The sequence below is a fragment of the Sorex fumeus genome, unplaced genomic scaffold (assembly GCF_029834395.1).
Source record: "Sorex fumeus unplaced genomic scaffold, SorFum_2.1 ptg000043l, whole genome shotgun sequence".
NCBI classification, from domain to species: domain Eukaryota; kingdom Metazoa; phylum Chordata; class Mammalia; order Eulipotyphla; family Soricidae; genus Sorex; species Sorex fumeus.
The window spans coordinates 47,455,664-47,472,522 of record NW_026606100.1 but is presented as its reverse complement, the minus strand read 5'-3'; the positions used below and the strand labels follow the sequence as shown (position 1 = coordinate 47,472,522).

Here is a 16,859-nt window from a genome sequence, read left to right as displayed (position 1 = left end):
TCCTCCCATTGTTCATCGATTTGCTTGAGCGGGCCCAGTAACGTCTCCATTGGAGACTTTGTTGTTACTGTGTTTGGCATATTGAGTACATCACAGGGAGCTTGCCAGGCTCTGCCGTGTGGGCAAGATACTCTCGGTAGCTTGCCGGGCTCTCCGAGAGGGGCGGAGGAATCGAACTCCAGTTGGCCATGTTGGCTGTGTGCAAGGCAAATGCCCTACCGCTGCGCTACTGCTTCTCAGCCTTTTGGCTAAGATCAAGTGTAGTATCAAGTACAATCTTATGTAATAGAAACAACACACATCCTATTACCTTTGCTATGTTTTATGGCTATGAAGGTCTTAGATCAGATCTTATTCATATTGAGTGGACCAGAGTTATCCAGTGTCCAAGACCATCAGAAAGCAGGGTCATGCCACTAGAATGAAAAGGTTTGACACACCAACACTTTCGGCTTAAGCCCTTCTTGCCTTTAGCTCATTTTTTCTTGGGATATCTGTTTTAATATCTCTCAAAGGCCCTCCCGTTGATCGTCGATTTGCTCGAGCGGGCCCAGTAACGTCTCCATTGGAGACTTTGTTGTTACTGTGTCTGGCATATCGAATACTCTCGGTAGCTTGCCGGGCTCTCCGAGAGGGGCGGAGGAATCGAACTCGGGTCGGCCATGTTGGCCGCTTGTAAGGCGAACGCCCTACCCACTGTGCTATCGCTCCGGCCCTGGAGCGATAGCACAGTGGGTAGGGCGTTCGCCTTACAAGCGGCCAACATGGCCGACCCGAGTTCGATTCCTCCGCCCCTCTCGGAGAGCCCGGCAAGCTACCGAGAGTATTCGATATGCCAGACACAGTAACAACAAAGTCTCCAATGGAGACGTTACTGGGCCCGCTCGAGCAAATCGACGATCAACGGGAGGGCCTTTACCTATCTCTCAAAGGAAAGAAAGAGTCAGTTCAGTTCATTCCTTCGCTGTCTCATGCATCCCAGTTTCAGATTGGTGGGCTTCTCTGAGGTCTCAGGTTGGGTGGGCCTCTTCTTGGGATCGACCAGCCTTCCCCAGGGGGAGAGTCACGTAGGAGCATGACAGGGTCAGGCAATGGTCAACTCCTTGTCCACTCAGTCAGATGCGATCAGGCCTAGTAATGTGGGCTGTGCTCCAGTTGTGCCCTGGACAAGCAAAAGGCTTTGGAAATTATACTCTGGGAGCTTGGAAGAGGCAAAGAGGTTTTCTTTATTTTCGTCCTTTGCTCAGAGCCTTTATCTGAGTTCCAGAGAAGAGAGGTGAGCTAGAGGGAAGGGACCCTTTGAAAGCGGATCCTGTTACATTTAGACAAATGAAAGGAAATGTAACTTCACAGAGCAGAGAGTAACCTCCTGGAAGGCTTCATTCCAAAAGCAAGGAAGGCGAGGATTATAAATGGATTAAAAAATATAAATGACATAGTCATAAATTATGTCTATGAAAATAATCCAAATGATTAGCAATATGGGAATGGTTAAAGAAATTATAGTAAATTAACATCATTGAATGTTATACAGTTCTTAAGGATGATTATATGAGAACAATGGAGAAAGGGTATTTTTGGTCCAAAGCTGTAAGGAAAAAAAAAAGAATTCAAAATTTTAATGTTAAAAGATGACAACTTTGCACAAATTGCTACGTATGGAACAGAGCATAGAAAACATTTGATCATGAGATTTTTGAGTAACTTTTCTTTAAATATCTGTTATTGTTCTTACAAAGCTTATTGTGCAAAAAAAAGTTTTGGAATAAATGACAGAGAATAATAGCTCCTGGTTACTTGACCTGACCCTTTGCTAAATACTTTCCATGCTTTTGGCAGGGGGGTCCTGGTGATTATCCTTAATTTGCAGATAAGGAAACTGAGGCTCCAAGAGGTCAAATAACTTGCACAACCACATACAGAGATTTGAGCCCAGGCTGCCTGACCTTGGTCCTTGGTTGGCTTTTCCTGTGTGTGCGGAGTCTTGTAAGTTTTCTAAGTTGTGTGCAATTTGAAACCTAAAACCACAAAATGAAACAAAAAAGTTTAGTTCAAATTTAAACTCAGACTTGATAAATATCGCACGGATCCTATATTTGTCCGATAAAATAAATCTCAGGACACATGCTTCTTATTTTGCAAGAATTCCTGGTGACAAATGGTGATTGATGCGCTATCATAGCCAATAACGAATCAAATGAGATACCTTTGGCCGAACAATGTTACAAGTAACATTAAGATAATCATTCCATTTTTTTGTTTTGTTTTTTCAATTAGCATAGGATGTGAGAGCAATTAAGAATACTTGATGTCGGAACTGGGGTTATGGCTCAGGGAAAAGAACTTGCCTTGCATGTGTGGGGCCCTGGATTTGATTTCTGGTAAAATGTGGGCCCCTGAATACCACTGAGTGTGGCTAAAAATGAATAATAATTAAAAATTAATAATAATGATAAACAATTGCTGTCTTGGGTTGGAGATAGAGCTCAAAGGATGGGAGCCTGTGACTTGCATGCACAAAGCCTGGAGTTTAATCCCTTTGGCTTTCATGATGCCCTGAGCAGGTGTAGCCCTGGTGGTCCCCCAGGCTCAGGTGGCTCCTGAGCACAGCTGGGACCCAGTAGCATGGAACTGATGGGCCAAAGAACCGTGGGGCCAAGGGCCATCAGGTGTGGCCCCAAAACTCCCCAGTAGCCACAGAACTCTCCACATTACTTGATGACTGAAAATAGCCCCACTCAGAGATGACATTTTAGCAGTCATCTATTCTACCTGTTTATGATAAAAACACATGCAGGGCACAGTATCTGAGGCAGTGGAGAGAAGGGAACCGACTGGGCAAAGGTGGGCCTATGGCAGAGAGGGTTGGGAGAGCTCTGAGCTCTGAGCTCTGAGACTCCATCCATCAGAAGGTCACACTTCAGGAGAGAACAAGGAGTTTCATCTATTGTCACAACAGGGATGGCTCCTGAATCTGTGCCCCATCAGTTCCCAGAGCTGGCTTTGTTATTTATAGGTTCTCACATCCTTTTACAAGCACATTTGATCCTAGGACTTTGTTCTAGATGGAATTCACACTTAGGGGAATTTTAAGGGCCTACCCCTTGCACACCCATAGTTTTGGAGGCACCCATAAGGACAATATTTTTTTTTTTTCTGAAACAAGTGAACCAAAATGCTTTGCCTATCAGCTGAAATTGCATTAATAGCTCTTCCTCTCCTCTCCTCCTTTTTCCATCCTTTCTCTGCCCAAACGTCAGTCTTGATTTACAGGTGGCTCTTAAATATAAATTTTCATTAAGTTGCTCTAGAGGAATTTATGAGAAGAGACCTCTCAGAACCGGCCGCAAGGCATTGGCGAGATAGGAATTCAAGATAACATCTTGGGATCGAGACCTCTTACATTTCCAGCCTTGCAAACTCATTTTTGATGACACCCTTTAACGAGCATTCACGGTCATTCCCCCCACCCTCTCCATTCTGACCAAGCACTGGGGTTTCATTGTGATAACGACAGGACTGGGCCATATGTTACTTGATCAGGGTAATGGAGAATAATTACTGGCCCATTGCACTTCATTACACCACTGTAATCGGCGGCCGGTCAGTGTTTCAGCTACAGCTGCTCTGGGAACAGAGCTGACATGGATACTGAGATAGCAAAAAAAAACTCTGGGCCCCCATGCAAATGGAAGAAATTAGCATCCGGTCAATAGGTTCTGAAATGCAATATGCCATTCAGCCAGGGACACCTGCTTTGGGTCTCGCGTTTTCTCTTGGATACAGTATGATGATCAGGAAATAAATGAGTCCTTCCACTTGTGCTATGCCTCATAAAAGGTCACTGAAATGTCAGAGGATGTTCAATTCCACACAACTGTTCCCAGAATAGCAGTCCTTAACATATCACATAATTGTTTCTAATGATTGGTTCAATTGTGGGGTTGACACTTGTTTTGGTCTAGCTCCCCTCTATAAATGACTTTTTAACATTTATCTGTTACAAACAGCAGCAGCAGAAGCAGCAGCAGCAGTTCCAGAGTTGAAAGACTTCTCTAAGGTGTCTATCAGGACACTTTAGAGTAAAAGGGATTGATATCAATAATTACACTGAGACAAGGAATATAGACCTGATTGTTCCCAGAAAAATAAGATGCACAGTCTCCTAGACACAGGCACAGCCATGATCTTTGTTCTCTGTTCTTTCGGCCAAATTAGTTCCACCTGGGAATGACAAAGGTCATGAGCTTGGCCCATTTCCCACAAGGCTAGGTGAATGCACTCCCCTGGTCCTTCTAATCTAGCAAGAGGTTAACACAGATCCAGAATTTCTGAGAGTAATCTGGGATAACTGAGATTAAGGAGTTAACACTATGCATGTGTGTGTAGGTGTTTGTGTGTGTGTGTGTACACCCATGGGAAGGCCACACTTTGGAAGAAACCATAATGGAAGCCACACGTGGAAGAACTGTGGAAAAGGAGAAGCAAGAGTTTAGAGAAAAGGGACCAGGAAATGCCATGTCATGGGACAGAGGAGAACATTAGTTATTCACTGGATTGGGTGCAGGTAGCTAGTCTCCAAGAAGGACTGCATGGCTCTGCCTTCTGAATTCCAAGCTGCATGCACATGTGTGTGTGTGTGTGTGTGTGTGTGTGTGTGTGTATCCACCCACGGGATTCCTCCACACACAGAATGAGCTGTGAAAGCAGGAGAATGGATACTGCTGAAAGAACAGAATGTAACTCTGGATGCCACTTCACGGCCACTGAGTCTTCCGCCATGCTCTGGAGGACCGTGTCAGCCATGGCATGAAAAGGCTCAAGCAGGCTGCAGAGAGATCTAATGGAGGAACTCAGCTTTCCCGCTAGAAAACACACGCGTGCGCCATGTTGGAAGTCACATGGTTACAAAGAGGAGCTTCCTTTAGGGCCTCCCAGAAACTTTGTTTAGTAGCTCCTTTTCAAGAGATATGACCCTGTAAGATGTGACTAAAATCATGATTTAAAATACTGTGCAAACATCTGCTTCAGAGGTCAGAGTGATAGGATAGTGGGAGCTTGTCTAGCTTTCAAGTCAACGGGGTTTGACCCCCCAGCACCACATAGGGTCCCCTGAGCTTGCCAGGAGTGGTCCTCCAGTGCAGAACCAGGAGGAAGCCCTGAGCGCCACCAGCTGTGACCCAGTACCCCTCCTGCTCCCCCCACACAAAGCCTCATTACCACAGAGGCACAATTTCAATTTCCAGGGTAATTGCGTCCATCTCCTTTGAACTTTCCACACCCCTGCACTTTGCTATAGATAAAGTTCAGTGGTTCATGATAACCTATAGAAAAAAAGAGCCCAGGCAATTCTTTCAAGGAGGGGTCACTTACAGAACAGCCTCCTGAGATGACTGGACGATATCCAAATGGCACAAACATTTTTCTCAAAGACAACTGCAGCGTCAGCTCATGAAGGGAACCTGTTTGATTGAAACCAAGAAGAGAGGGCCTGGCCTTGTGGCCACCAGGCCCTCCGGCCGTCTCCTGACATTCACTTCCTGGATGAACACAAGCTCGGGTGGCATTTGCAAGGTGACCTGAGTTTCTTCTATTAGCTTCCTCCGGACCCAAACCCTCCTTCTGTTTCCTTAGCTAAATCACATCCCGGATCCACTCTCGATCATGAATTAGTAAAGAAGCCACCAACGGCCCTCACTGGAGAAGCCTATTTAATCTTTCATGGCTGGCTCGGGGAAGAATGCCCTTTGGGGGAGTCTAGCCTTTTCTCCTCGTCCCTCTCAAGAGCTGACCGAGACAAATGCAATCTTTCTTTTTTCTTTTAATTTTTAAAAAATCTCAGATAATATTTTGCATGCTTGGGCTTGGAAATTGAGAAAGGGATGAAGGAAAGCCACTATCCAGGGCACCCTGTGTCCAGCTCTGGGGGGATTGGGGGGTAGGGGACAACTGAGATCACCCCCACTCATCCATTGTCTGACCCACCAGCACCCTGTCCATAAAGAGTGAGGCACCTTCTTGCGACTCACACCGACGTCCCACCTTGACTCAATCGTTCTGCAAACATTTCTTTCCTCTTTTCTCTTCTCTTTTTACCTTAGTGCCGGGGGGGGGAGAGAGAGAGAGAGAGAGAGAGAGAGAGAGAGAGAGAGAGAGAGAGAGAGAGAGAGAGAGAGAGAGAGAACCTATGTGAAGTCTCTTGTAATTTGTTTTTCTCCCCGAGGAAAGGTTAATTCTTGTAGCCATAATTCATTTACAGGAAATTAGACACAGGAGCGGTTGGACGCCTGAGATAATTTGAAAAGCCCCTTTGAAGATCCTTTTCCTTCAGGTTCCGGAATGGCCCTTTCCCATCCCGAGTGCCTGACGGGGACTCCAGGTACCCCAGAAATGGCCTCTGTGGGGAGAGCCTGGTGTTTGAGGAGTCTGAACGGTGTTGGGATGAAGGGTTGGAGGAAGCTTTTTAATGGCCAGTGTCAGCTTGAGAGCACAAGGAAATCTTTAAGGAAATCTATGTAATAGGGACGAGTATTAGAACAGCAGGGGAGGCCCTTGCCTGGCACGTGGTGGCTGACCTGGGTTCGATTGCTGGCACCCCCGATGGTCTCCTGAGTCCCACCAGGAGGGATCTCTAAGTGCAGAGGTGGGCTTTAGCCCTCTGCACTGCCAGGTGTGGCTCAAAAACAACAAAAAGCCAAAAGCAACAACAACAAAATCGATTGCCTCAATTTTGTCTGTCACCAACAGGGCTGAGGACTGAAATCCATAGATACTTCACACGTACTTGACCCAGGATGCTTTCTGCTTCTCTCCCTACTGGAATCCGGCCGGAGCAGGCAGGTCAGAGAAAGGGCCGATTCGCCTTATACTGGCTGGTCTTGTATCATCTTCATCCTACCGTAATCATATGAGCAGAGGCCACGGGCAGCTCCTGCTTCTGTCAGTCTATCTGGATGACTAGGTTGTCTTTTCACTCTAAAGACACTGCGCCCTGGGGGCTGGAGCAATAACACAGTGGGTAGGGCGTTTGCCTTGCATGCAGCCAATCCGGGTTTGATTCCCAGCATCCCATATGGTCCCCCAAGCACTGCCAGGAGTAATTCCTGAGTGCAGAGCAGGAGTAAGCCCTGAGCATAATCGGTGTGACCCAAAAAGCAGAAAAACAAAACCCAAAAACAAAACAAAACAAAACAAACAAAAAGACACTGCGCCCTGTTGCACAAGACAGACAGAATGGGGGACCCTCTTCTGTACTGGGACACTGAGAAGAGAGATGAAGTTCCCAGTGACAGGACATATGAGCCAGGAGATGGTCAGTGAGGACCAGCTCGACTTTCACAGCGATCAAAGCTGGTTCGAGAATGTCAAAGGAAGGATGTTTCGGGCATTGGGAGGCAGCCTGCAGTGGCCGAGCCACTTCTCAGGGAAGTCACTTAACTGTCCCCAACCCAGCTGCAAGGTGTGGACAAGTCTGTATTTTCTCATTGATCGTAAGGGAAAGATTGAGTTTCCAGGATCTCTAAACTCCTCTTTAGTCCTGAGAATTTGAAGATTGGGGCCCGATTCACAAGAAAGTCCTTATTACAAGCACTCCAATAAGCTTGAAAATGGCACTGAAGGACTAGCCTACACTTTTCGCACTGGGTGCTTCTAGGGGCTGGAGCCCGGGAGTGTCTGGAGGGTCTATACACACCAATGTCTCACGCACAGCACTTCCTTGTAGAGGGACTTTGATTTCAGACCAACTCCCGCCTGGAAGGGCCTGGAAAGGAGAGGGCAGCTGTTGTGATTCCCAGAAAATGGTTGCAAGACTTCATTCATTTGCTCAGTTCTCCCAGTCCTCCAGACTGTGAAATGTAGTAAGAAGGGTGGACACCCTTTTATGCTTGATGTCTCCCACCCCACCCCTGTCCTTCCCTCCCTCAGTTATGGAGGGCTTAGTTGACAGGTTGTGAGAACCTAATTTTTCATCACCTGCAGGGTATGGGATATTTTGTTATTTGCTTTGGGGCCAAACTCAAGGTGCTCAGGGATACTTCAGTCCTAATCTGGGGTGGGGTAGAGGGCAAGGCAGTGTCACTCCAAGCACATGTGGGGCCAGGAAGCTAGCCTAGGCCTTGTACAAAGGATGCGTCCAGTCCATTGGAACTAGGTCTCTGGCCCAGGAAGTTGGATTCTTATCACTGGACTTCACAAAGCCAGTGGGAAAACTGAGCTGCTCCTGGTGGGGGCTGTGTACGATGAGCTCAGCCTGGTCTGCAATTCTCACGGATGGCCCAGAGACGTGCTCCTCAACTCCTTTGTGCCTCAGTTTCCTCCCATCTCCTGGGGTAATGCATCTATGGAACCACATGGGGCACATATGTGATCTCTGGACTATAGCTCAAAGACACCAGTAGCTAGAGCCTCTTAATTGTGATTTGTTATTGAGGTGAGGGGGCATACCACACCCCAGTGGAACTCAGGGGCTGCTCCCAGTGGTTCTCAGGAGACCACATGGTGTTGGGAATCGAATCTGAGCCTCCATCAGGCAAAGCATGAGCCACTCTTTATTTATAATAATCATGATAAAGGATCACAAAAATCACACTGATTATATAACTAATTAAAACACATATTACAAAGCCGCTTTTATTTACTGTAATAATCATGATAAAGAATCACAAAAATCATCCCTGATTACATGACTAATGAAAACAGATTCCACGTAAAGACTTACATGTGTCAAACACTTTGCAACATCAGACCATTTGATTCTTACACCAATCATAAGAGGAAGGATTAAGAGGGTAGCCAGTGAGCAGGTTGCTTGGGTGGAAGACCTAGTGGGCCTCTCTCCCATGTTTAACGGCCATCCCTACAGAGCATCACAGATCATAAGCGAAAGCTATGCGCAGTGGGGTTGTTTCTCAAATGCTTGGATGGTCACCTCCTTCAGTCCCCAATCTCTATTTCTTTGCTGTGGCCTCTATGCTAGCACAGGAATCGCCTTTGTGAAATGCTTATTGATCGATGGCACAGGGAGACAGAGCGCCGGTGATGGATTCCTGTCATCTCTAGCCAGGAGCTGCAGTTCTGTGGGCTGAGTAGCAACCTTTATAGTCAGCCTGACTAGTCTCTCATCTCTTTTGCAAACGGACCAGTGGGGAAATTGTTCCTTAAAGTCCTCAAGAATATAGAGAAAATGAAATACACTTCATCCCTAAAAAAATATGCTATTAAGCCAGGAAAAGTCTTGGAGGAAACTAAAATGCGTATTAGTAAGTGAAAGTAGCCCATCTGAGAAGCCTATGAAATGTGTGATTCCAACTAGCCATGCTGTTCTTAAAAGGGTGAAAAATGGGGCTGGAGCAATAGATGAGAGGGTAGGGCTTTTGCCTTGCACGCGGCCAACCTGGGTTCGATTCCCAGCATCCCATATGGGGGCCTAAGCACCGCCAGGGAGTGTAGAATCAGAAGTAATCCCTGTGCATGGCCAGGTGTGACCCAAAAAGCCAAAAAAAAAAAAAAGAAAGAAAGAAAAGGGTGAAATGATGAAGACAAAGGGAAAGATTGGGGTAGGAAGTGGAAAGTAGGGAAGGAATAAAAGGTCAAGCAGAAGAAGTTTTCTTTTTTTCTTGTAGTGAAAACACTCTGTTTGCTAGTATGATGATGGCTGTATATTGCTACACGTTTATCTAAACATACATAAGCTACAACACCAAGAGAGAATTCTCAGTTCTTGGGTCAACTTTGCACATAGGGTAATTATGTTGTGTCAGCATAGATTCATCCTTGACTAAAACAAAAAATTATGCATCTGGGAAAGGAATACTATGTATATGGGGAGACGGGTATATGAAAATCTCTTGATTTCCTCTTAATTTAGTATACAAAAAGCTTCTGTTAAAAAAAGGCTTACCTGATATGTGGATAAAGAAGACGTGTTCCACATACATATGGAATATTTTGCAGCTATAAGCAAGGATTAACTCTTCGCTACAACATGGAGGGAGTTCAGGATATCCTGGTAACTGAAATTAGTCAGAAGAAGAAATACAAATATCTGATGGTCTCACTCATAGGTAGTTTATAAAGAAACAAATGGGGACTGTTCAAACTTTTGAACTCTGACAACACAACTGAGATGGCTTAAGATTGCAAAGCAGACGGAAAGGGGTCCTAGGGTTAGTGGTGGAGGGGTATTGGCCCTTTGGTGGTGGGTGTGGTAGGTAATATTGTACCCCTTAAACATGAACATTTACATTGTGTAGACTAATATCACCTTAATAAAATATATATATTTAAAAAGCCTCAAAAGAGAGTGGGGTGGAGCGATAGCATAGCGGTAGGGTGGTTGCCTTGCGCACAGCCAGCCTGGCTGAGCCAGGTTTGATTCCTCCATCCCTCTCGGAGAGCCCGGAAAACTACCGAGAGAATCTCGCCTGCACAGCAGAGCCTGGCAAGCTCCCCGTGACATATTCGATATGCCAAACACAGTAACAATAAGTCTCATGATGGAGACATTACTGGGCTTGCTCAAACAAATCCATGAACAATGGGAGGACAGTGGGCAGTGCAAAAGAGAGGAAAGCAGTATAAAAATCAAGCTGCTTATCCAGCACACAGTCAGCCCTTGTTCAGTTCCCAGCACTGTGTAATGGTTCTCCAAGTATTTCCAGGAGTGATTGCTGGACAGAGTCAAGAGTAAACCCTGAGGGGCTGGGGAGATAGTACAGCAGGTAGGGTGCTTCTCTTGCAACCTGGATTCGATCCTGGCATCCTGTATGTTGCTCCAGCAGTCCCAGAAGTGATTCCCAAGTGCAGAGCCAAGAGCATTGCTGGGTATAGCCCCCCCCCCAAAACCAAATCAAACCAAACCAAACCAAACCAAACCAAACCAAACCAAACCAAACCAAATCAAAAGAGTAAGCTCTGAGGACCAGTGAGTGAAGCCCAGAAAAGAAAACAAATGAAAAGTCTTAATATTCTTAAAAGATTACAGCTAACAGAGTCCACACTATAACTTGAAAGAGGTTCTTCGGAGCTTTACTTCCTAGAGTCCAAAAGTAGACCTGGCAAAAAAAAGCCACTGATACAACAGGGAAATGCTGTGGAGCAAAAGAAAACAAACACTGAAGGAGAGATTTGTGACTCACACGAAGTTCAAAACACAGGCCAAATTTGTGTGTGAGGGTACAAGTCAAAATGGTGCTTATAATTAGGGTGAGTCCAGGGGGCTATTTCCATGTAAAAGTTTTTTTTTGCTTATAATTTGTGCACTTAGAAAATTTAAATATTTGGAAAAATGCTTAAGAGATAGGAGTTAGTTTTGGTACCCTGCCTCCAACACTAAGTCTCCGGGGTGCCCTTGCAAATGTTCCCACTACACTGTAAAGAAGTCAGCACCAACCCCGGCTACTCTGAGGCCATCAGGAGTGGAGGGTCACAGGCACGTTACAGGCACCCAGACCCTGGCATGTTAGGAGCTCACCTTTGGCATCTTCTGAACCCAGAGACCTCCTTCTTCTGTGGGATCCTAATTGCATTTTTACCCCCATAAGCAGATTCACAGTGAGCTGGTAGTTTTAAAATTTTTGATACTTATTTTGGATTGTGGGGGCTGGAGCGATAGCACAGTGGTAGGGCGTTTGCCTTGCACACAGCCAACATGGCCGACCCGAGTTCGATTCCTCCGCCCCTCTCGGAGAGCCGGGCAAGCTACAGAGAGTATCTCGCCCACACGGCAGAGCCTGGCAAGCTCCCCGTGACGTACTCGATATGCCAAACACAGTAACAACAAAGTCTCCAATGGAGACGTTACTGGGTCCGCTCGAGCAAATCGATGAACAACGGGAGGACAGTGACAGTGATTTTGGATTGTAACAAAAGCAACATAGTTACGATAGCAATATTGATGGTTTTGATGTTCAGTTATTGCACCTTCACTATCACCAGTGCCCAAGACCTTCTACCACTGTTTCTGTGTCGCTTCATTACTTTTATATTTTAATTTCAATCTTTATTTTTCTGTCGCATGGCCCTGAACTCAAGTGCATTGTTGGGTACAATGAAGTCACACCTTTCTCCTATCATCAGCTATTTCCCCTGGTGCCTGCACCCCTATATTTGTGGGGTTTCTGGTAGACTGTTCTGATATGATCTGTCTATAAGACCTGAATTTCCTGGGGACTCTGGCTGTCACTTCCACTGTCTGGTGAACTCCCTGATTACTGGCAGGAAGTTTCTGGACCTCCGAGAAACAGTCTGACAGTTGAGCCCCATCACCTCTGCACCAGCGTCTTTAAAATCCCTCACACCCTCCTCCCTCAGGTCATAGTGATAACTCCTCAACCGTCTTGCACACACCCTCAGCCCACATCAAGACCCCATCGCTGTGGATATCTGGTCTGCCCACATCTGGCAGAGCACCACGGAAAAACAAGCTCTTTCTTTAAATGCCATAAGCCCGGTATATACGATGCTTTTTGGGTGGCATTTCTTTGGGGAGGCCAAGCTATCTTATTTTTCTTTTCTTTTTGGGTCACACCCGGCAATGCACGGGGATTACTTCTGGCTTTTCACTCAGGAATTACTCTTGGCGGTGCTCAGGGGACCATATGGGATGCTGGGAATCAAACCCTGGTCAGCCACGTGTAAGGCCAATGCCCTACTCGCTGTACTATCTACTGCTTCAGCCCCAGGCCAAGCTATTTTGCAACTCGACCATTCACCAGCCCTGCTCTGAGGCACAAGGGGAAAACGGAGCAAGGAGGAAAGATTAAAAACATACATCTGCGAGATAGTCAGCCGGAAAGGCTCACCAGGACACACACAGCTTCAGGCGTGCTCCTCTGTTTCCATAATATTGTTATTCATGAGCCATAAGGAGAGTGAGAGAGCAAAGTAAACACAGCCACGTAGGGGATGGAGGGAGCACACAAAGACCCACGAAGCCGTAAAATACAGCAGGATGTCCAAGCATTCTAGGCAGAAAAAATCACATCTGGATTATTCCGCCCGAAGAGAAGAAACATTGGACATCACACCAGGGGCTCAAGGCAATGTGGATTGGAGTGATAGTGAACAGACCAGTCTGCACGGCCCTCCAGCCACCTCACAGTGTGACCCAGAGCAGGTCTGGGAGCCAGCGTGGTCCCACCTCTCTTATCCAACCCTGCCCGGTTCATTCCAGTGTGCCCTGGTCTCCTTGGGCTCAGGCTCCTTCCAGATTCTGCCCTTGCGCTCCTACTCCCCCTGCTGGTTGTCTTGGCCTGTCGCTGAGGGTCCCTACTCAGGGCCTTCATCTAAATTCCCCAAGTGTAGCAGGTAAACTGGATATTTGTTTATACCCAACATCCGGATGTGTTTTTGGATTGCTGAATTCCAGACGCTTGTGATGAAATGTTCCTAGTTTTGGGCTGTGAGCAGAGATTCTGCTCAGGCAGCAATTTGGAGGTAGCTGGTTAACTACCAGGGACCTACGTGGACCAACAAGTTCATTTATAGAAGCTGCTTCTCTAAAAATATTTTTAATAGATTTTTAAAAAAAGTAACACTTTCCAAGACTTTCAGTAATGGATATTTGGACTAGATTTATCCAGTTAAATATATAAGGAGAAGACTAATATTTAACATCCCAGACCTTCACTCTGATAGAACATCTTGAAATCAGCACTTTATTCTGTCGTTCTTTTTCAAATGTCTATTTAACTAAGAAGTAGAATGAACGGCTAGCTGCACTTATACCATATTCCATTTTGGCTTTCTTATGGCAGAACTATGCTATTTTTCTTCTATGCTTACAAAAGGTGAAGCTATATTTACTTTTTTTTTTTTTTTTTTTTTTTTTTGGTGGTCAGGGGTTATTCCTGGCTCTGTGATCAGGAGTGTCCCCTGGTGGCACTCTAAGGATACAAACTGGGTGGACCACATATCCAAGGCAAGCATAACCCTTAGCTCCTGTAGTATCTCCAAGTTCCATTTATTCACTTTCTTACTTGGATAGTTAAGATGACCCAGAAGGAAATGATCCAAGTATTCACCCAGTTCTAGATATGGGTCCTAGTGTTCATCTCAGGTCTGAGGCAGTGAATGGAGAAACTTTCTGTGCCTGTATTTCCTCAATGATGTAACTAATAGAAACAATAATCAACAGAACTGATGATTTGGTATGAGCATTAAATTAATGCATGTATTTTGTAAGCTTAGGTAAATGATGGACACACACTGAATATGCAATATAAGTTTGTTGGAGGAATATGAAGAAAATAAATTGAATTCTCTCAATGTTTTGTGATAAAATGCTTTCAAAAGTCTGTTTGCCAAAAATAGCTAAAAGCCATCAGATTCATTTGTTTTCTATCCTTAGATTTACAAACAGTGGATATCACCAAGTAATCTTCCCTAACCCTGGGCAGCAATATATTTGTACAGCTTCACGCTCTCAACTTTATTTGATTTGAATAAATAAATATAATTATATCCTTCCTGAAGGCCCCAAAGAAACAGTTCCCCAATACAGAGAGTGAAAAGATACACCTCCATCTCTAGATTTTGTAATTGACTAAGTCAGTTCCACACTCAGCAGAGGAGAAGCTTAGCAGAAAGGGAAAATGTCTTCAAATATTAATTATGTATTTTGAGTTTCATAAATTTTTTAATTTTCTCAAAGGCGCTAATAACAGGAACCTGTAATGACTCGAGGGAAACAATGACACATTTGCATTTTGTTAAAATAAATGTGGCAATATTTGAGTTGATTCTCATTGGAAACAGGTCATTTAATATGTATACATTTTCAAACAAAGACATCTTGGCCCTAGGATTGCAAAAACTTTGATCACTTGAAGCTTATTTTTAAGTGATGGAAATATATAATGACTCATTTTCTATCATCCAGACCATTCTGGAGAATACAAAATCTGCTGACCATAATACTAACTTTTTTTTTTTGCATAGGAAGCAAGGGTTAACTTTCTGTATGACAACATAAGCTTGACTTTTTGTTTGGCATCAAGTGACTTTACTAAATAACATTACTAATGTTTGCAAGAGAGAACTTGGGGCCTTCCTACTGAATGAAATCACTGTCGATAAGTTTTAAAAATTTGCTGGGATTGTATGTTTTTATTGGTTTGTGAGCATTGGTGGGCATTGTGTTAGGTTTCATTTATAAGGGACTTGCTTTAGAAAAGAATTAAAACTAATTTCTAAGGATTCAAAACAAGCAGGTCGGGGAGGTAGCTTCTAGGCCTTAGACACCTATAACCAACTAAACTCAACCAGAGGGGTTGTAAGTGTGGTTCAAAGGAAGGGAGAGGAAAGGGAGATAGAGAGAAGGAAGACAAGAGGCAAAGAACATTCTAGAACTTTTCTTTCCTGACCGAGATTGATACCTACAAAAGTTGAACAATCTCATCAGAGGTTGAGACAGACCAAGAGCTGTGGGGAAGAGGAGGTCTGATGGGTACAATGGAATGTTCTAAAGACACTGGGGCCAGAGTAGGGGACATCACAACATATACTCAGTTCTAGAGTATGTATCTCCTGGCTGCTGATGGAAGTGGGTGCAGATGTTGAGGATCTTCCCTGGGGAGACCAAACAAATAAGGTGAAAAGTTACCTAGTCCTTCCATTTGGAGGGGACCTCAAGATATTTTAAAAGCATTTTTTATGAGTTTACCAAAGTATTAGTCTCACTTACCCAGAGAAGTAAAATTCAAACAACCACTTTAACATAGTTGCTCATTAAAGCTATTAGTCAGGCTGAATTTTCAATATTATGGGGCTAGAATAGTATAAGAAGAAAAAATTTTGAGCAACCAAAGCTTTCCGTATCCCACTCAGAGTGTTTGGTTAGTATGTCACCTGATGAGGCTTGGGTGGTGTTCTGGGAAGGGTGACTGTCGTCTGTTTCTTTTCTCAGACAATTGGGCTTTCCCCCAATATTTTACCAAATCAGGACCTTTTAGACATTACTAAGTGTCCCCAAGGGTGCCTAACATTGACTGCAATTACAGCAATCAGTAATAATTGCAGACTACTTTTGGGAATGTCATAATAAGAGCTGATTATCACCTTAATTTTTCATTGGCATGGTCATGAGGACTAAGGTGATTCCTTGATTCTCATCTAATAACATCCCCAGACCATCTCTAAATGTTCACCGCTTAGCTGGCATAAGGGCGTGAACTAGAATCAACTGAAAATCTCCTTCCTTCCGGGGGAGGGAGTCGGGTCACTTTCATAAGTGAAGATTTTTCAAAAACCGATTCCAGGCAATTGCCGCCATGACCGCATTATAGTTTTAGGACACAGAAACTTGGTGAGGAGTTGAGATCCAATTAGTTTAAACACAATGGTGGTACCTAACAAGGACTGTGTGTTTATGTGGTGGCAGGTAAGGCTTTTAGTGGCAGATGGGTATTACTTTGTTGAGTTCTCCAGTAATGCTGAATTGCTAATGTTCACCCAGTTCAAGAGGACCGGCTATTTCTATTAGAAGTGATTTGTATCATAAAAATGAGGTAGTCCGAAACAAAGGTGAAAACCCAACTACAAGCTGAAATGATCTCCTGGGGTGGGCTGGGAGACTGAGGATGCTTTAACTCTCATGTACTTTCCTCCCTCAATCTTCCCTGAGGTGGAAGTATAAACAACATAAACAGCACGTGCAAGACAAGGCAGATTGTGGACTTATGCAGGAAGGATACAAAAACCAGCCGTAAGTGAAAGAAGTCAGTCACAAAGGACCACATATTGTATAATTGCATTTATATAAAATATCCAGAAGTGGCAAATCCAGAGACAGGAAGCATATTAGTGTTGAGGGGAGAAGTTGGGGGGAAATAAGATGGCAGGGGGCTAGGTGAGGGTTT

General features: G+C 44.6%; 1 pseudogene; it reads left to right on the top strand.

The window, feature by feature from the left end:
- Positions 1–228: 228 nt before the first annotated feature.
- Positions 229–307, top strand: LOC130029993 (uncharacterized; annotated as a pseudogene).
- The last annotated feature ends 16,552 nt before the right edge of the window (positions 308–16,859 follow it).